The sequence below is a fragment of the Belonocnema kinseyi genome, chromosome 1, assembly GCF_010883055.1.
Source record: "Belonocnema kinseyi isolate 2016_QV_RU_SX_M_011 chromosome 1, B_treatae_v1, whole genome shotgun sequence".
Classification (NCBI taxonomy): Eukaryota; Metazoa; Arthropoda; class Insecta; order Hymenoptera; family Cynipidae; genus Belonocnema; species Belonocnema kinseyi.
Window position 1 is genome coordinate 50729828 of NC_046657.1, and position 4893 is coordinate 50734720.

At 27.3% G+C, this 4893-nt stretch overlaps 1 protein-coding gene across 1 annotated transcript in view; it reads left to right on the forward strand.

Moving 5' to 3' along the window:
* Positions 1-1875: 1875 nt before the first annotated feature.
* LOC117175626 overlaps positions 1876-4893 on the forward strand; it is a 12920-nt gene continuing 9902 nt past the window's right edge. The window contains exon 1 of the mRNA XM_033365338.1: positions 1876-1982. The gene's annotated coding sequence lies outside the window, so the exon portion shown is untranslated. The remainder of the gene's footprint in view (positions 1983-4893) is intronic.

Sequence of the window (4893 nt, forward strand, 5' to 3'; positions counted from 1 at the left end):
ATTTGAGAGGTTTCAATCTAAAATTATCGAACACTTCCCATTCAAAAATTCAGATGAAATATTTAAATAGCTTTAAATTTGAAATTATTCAATATATTCTGACGACTACAAATGTAAAATGTCCGAATTATTAAGGCTTTAAATATTTTTGAAATTGCTGTTATGGAGACTAAATAGCACTTATTCTTTTATTAAGAAATCACAACCAAAATTGTTAAAAAAAAGTTTTTAAAAGAGTTTTAAAAAACTTAAGAAAGGTCAGAGGTTTTAATAATTCAATATACGTGATAGAATCTCTTTAAATATGAAATTAGTCTACTTTTTCACGTTTGAGCTACAATTATTCCATTTTATAGTTATAAATTACAGTCGTGAAAAACCAATAAAATGTTTTAATTAATTTATATATAAAACAAAAAACCTTTGTATAATTCAATCTAAATGCAGCTGCAAAAATTTAATTTGAAATGCGTTGAATTCAAGGTATAGTTTAAAAAGAAAACTAAAAGCAAAGGATCGACTTTCAAAAGAAGCGAAAGAAAGTAACTCGCTGAATTGCAAATGAACATGGAAAATAGTGTATTTTCGCATTTTTTAATTTTAAATTCAAACTTTTCGCCTTTTAACAATTTCGAAAATTTTCTAAAAATTCTGAAAATTCAAACAATAAAGCTGTATTCTGAAAATGAAGCAATTCTAACGTCAAAATACAAGTTCCTAAACTAAAGGCCTAAAAATTTGCAAATTTTACAATTATTGTTATGTAATTTGTATTGGTATCTTAAAAGAGTATAAATAGTTCCTAAATTAGTTTTTAAATTTTCTGCAGTTTAGCTTTTTTACATACCTAGATGTCAAAAAAGCCTATCCAATTTTTTCAAATTTTAATCCCTTATTTTCTAAGAGAAAATCACCCCTGTTTACCAGTCACTGAAATGGATTAGAAAAAAATTGCCAAGACCCAAGAATTTCTTTTTAATAATACTATAGGAAAAAATCAACAAGATCGAGCACCGAAATTATAATTTGAGAAAATTTTCTGTAATTCTATGGGGACGGCTGAAATATCCTGAAAAATAAAATTCCCGACTCGGTAAAACTCCCTGTCCCAAAAAATACAATTCCAATACTAATACAATTCCCGAACAGTTTATAATATTAACGAATTTGAAAATTCCCAAATAATAAGACTCCCCAAATAAATTGTTTCTTAATCAATATTAATTATTTAATAAAACTACGATAATAAAATATAAAATAAAATTATACAAAAAATTTTAACGACAAATTAATATATAAGAAAACGTGTTTTTTAATTAACATTTAGATTTTTCAAAAGAACTTTTGTGATTTACAAAATACTATATACATTTTAAACCAAAATATCTTATCCAGAAATATTTTTTTTTTTAATTATTATTTGAAATACAAACAATAATGTTTAAATACTTCAAACATTAAAAAAGTTGTTTCTTTGGTATAAATATTTGATTATTTCAATTTAAAAAAAATAGTCAAAGAAAAATGCTTTCAGCACTTGTTTATCCTGAAATGTCTTTCTATAATACTTTTTTTTTTAAATTAAAAATATGATTTTTCGAGAACATTTTTTTTATAATTAAAAAAAGACTGTACCGAAAACCTGGATCAAGCTTCAGATCTGAAAAAATTCAGCGATACATACATGTCAAACTTTTCTAACCTCAAAAATTTTGTCTACTGCTTTACCGTCATATTTTACGAAGATTGAGAAAATAATAATTCGACTTCGTAGTACGATGAGGGCAGCACCTCGATAGGGCAGAAAATGTGATGTCCTATATATATAATTCCCCACTCCGACGCCCCATACCGCATCTACGTTCATAATGTCTTTGGTTCAGTGTAAGCCATCGACACGAGAGATAAATCTGAAAAGGGACGCACTTGTGCTAAGAAATTGAGATCTTAAGAGGCTAATCAGGGATTGAACTGTGATCAAGGTAGGCGTCAGCTATTACTTTTTATTTCAGATGTTTTGGATTGTGTGTTGAATATTGAACTTTCTCTAGTATTTTTTTTCTGTGATGTATGGAGAGTTAGTTCGCACGTTAAAGTTCGCGTAAATGTGGATTAAAGTTCTCGAGGTAAATTCTTTTTTTTTTAAGAAGTGTTACCTGTCCTTTCGACAAGTTGAGTAATTTGCTCAATCCAACTGAATAAACTTATCTTATACTTTCATTTCATTTAAATACAGTGACAAGTGTTTTTTGGCCCCACGAATTCCCTATCCCTGAGCTAGGGACTTTTTTATAAGAATTTTTTTATTTTAAGTAGTATGTAAATATAAATCTTTGTTTTTTTTTGGAGTGACGCTATGAAAGCGTCTAGTGCCTGAGAAAAGGTAGATAATGATAAAATTATCATCTAAGTACACATGTGAGACCAACTTTGTCTACTATTTCCCCCTCATGTGCTAAGCGAATGGAGATAGTGTTACATGTTAAGACTTTTGTGGCTTGAAGTATTTTTAATGTATGTTAAATTCCTTTAAATTTATCTTGGATTCGCATTAGCATCAGTAATTTGCTCCATTTTTGAATTTTGTCTAAATTTACTCCGTAGTTGAGAAATTCAATGAATTTTAATAATATTTTTGAATTGTTGTTAACTCACGCCACTATTATAATGAGATTCGCAATTCTCGTATTCTAAGCCTCATAAGCATTTAATAATTTGCTTTTAAAATCACAACTGTATGAAGTATATGAACGTTGTTCACATTACGTTTAAAAACATAACCTTTCATAACATTTTTTTGAAAATTTGTAAACGTCCTTTAAAATGGTTCAAATTTTCCCTAAGAATATTTAAAAATTCTTCAACATGAGCAAAAATGTCCTCAAAATCTTCTACGTCGTTTTTTTTCCTCAAGAATTTAAAATTATAATGTTCTGAAATCTTTTCCAATTTTCTTATAAAATTAAATTACAAAAAATATCTTTATATATTTTTCTAGCAATCTTAAAAAGAAATTAGTTCTCTTGAATATCTTAAAAGTTGTTACAAGGCTTCAGCATTTCTTTTTAAATCTTCAATTCTATATTTTATGTTTTCAAATGATCCAAGGTTTTTTAACAGTTTTTGATCAATCTTGCAAAACTGAAAAAATGTCTAAAGACAGCGCAGATCATTTTAAAAAAATTTTTAAATCTATAAAATTGTTTCGAAATATTTCCAAATATTTTATTGAAAATAATTTTATAACAAGAAAAATTATTTAAAATTTCCTAAAGCAATCTTTAAGAAATTTTAATTCTCTTGAAATCTTTCAACATTCATTGAAAAACAATAATCAAAAAAACGAAACAGAAATTAATCGTCAGAATTTATATCTCAAATAATTTAAGTTTTAAAAAAAATCATTTTTAGCCCATGAAAACTTATTTATAACAGAATAGTTCATTTTTTAACTTAAGAGATGAATTTTGAACTATAAAGAATCATTTCCCAACAAAAAAGATCATTTTTTAAGAAAAACTGCAATTATTCCAGTAAAATAGTTAAATTTTCAACAGGCAAAAAACAATATTCCTTTAAAAATAACGAATTTTCATCTGAAGAGATAAATTTTATATGAAATACTGAATTTTTTGACCTAAAAGTTAAATGAACAGCAAAAGTAATTCAAATTTTATATAAAAAAGAAAAATAAACAATTTACTTGTTTTTAAATAGGTATATTTTAAACAGAAATAATTAAATGTCCTGTAACAAAATTACTTTTCTACTAATCAGTTCAATTTTTGGCAAAAGAAAAATAAATTTTCATAGATTTTGTTGACATCTTACTTTTTCTCCCTTTTTTGAAACCAATCAGCCAAAAGGAGGTACTTTGATATTCTAGTTTTCAATTTTGAATCTTTTTCTTGCTCATATAGTGCAAAAATTTTAATGAAAAATATGTTTATTTTCGATCCTACATAAAATGAAGGTAATTTTCATTAAAAAACAAGAATTTTTGAAGTGTTTATCTGGGTCACTTCCTGCTTTAAAATTTTCAAGGGTAATAGATCATGCTCTTCCCATTTATGCATCTAAATGAAAATCATAGTTTTTATCAGTAAGAAGATAGCGGCGACCTGCCTAACACCGTATCATTTACAGCCAAAGAAGTTATTTTAAAATCAGTTTCTCTGTTTTTGGAAAAATGACCATTTATATTTCTACTCTGATTTTAATTTTTATGATATTTCTCCAATGTGTCGGTAAGTAAAATATAATAAAAAATTAATCATACTTAAATATTTTGAATCTAGATATGGACTGAATTCAGAGATTTGCATTTGACTTTAAAGCCCGAGATCATTACAAATATTTTTGTAACATTTTAAAATCAGAGCGCGCTTTAAAAATTAAAATTCTAAAATTTCAAACGTGAATAGAACAACATTTTTTCGTACATTCAGAAAAAATTTAATAATTCACCTTTCAGAACAAAATATAGTGAAACCTTTCAATAGCGCTTCCTTCTATAGCCTTTTCGAGAATTGACGCCGCGTCGCAGTTGGATGTTACAGGAGGTACGCGGGGTATGCAGTTGTCACTCAGGCGTAAAGAAAAAAAGCGGAGCGGGCTATAATGAGTTAGTTCCCACCCACTGTCAGCCTCAAAATCGACGTTATAGCAGAGTTTGACTATAATATAAAACAAAATATCAAATAAACTATTTACACATCTCTGTTACGTTCAAATTTCACGCTGAGAAACGGTCAACCAATCAGAATAATGGTTTGTAGTGGCGCCATTAACTAACGTACAGTCTGTCAAGTTAAAGCGTGGGTGGCTTTACTCGCAGTCGGTAAGGTGTATCGACATGATTTTGGTGTCAAAATATTAAGAAGAGCTCCCTCT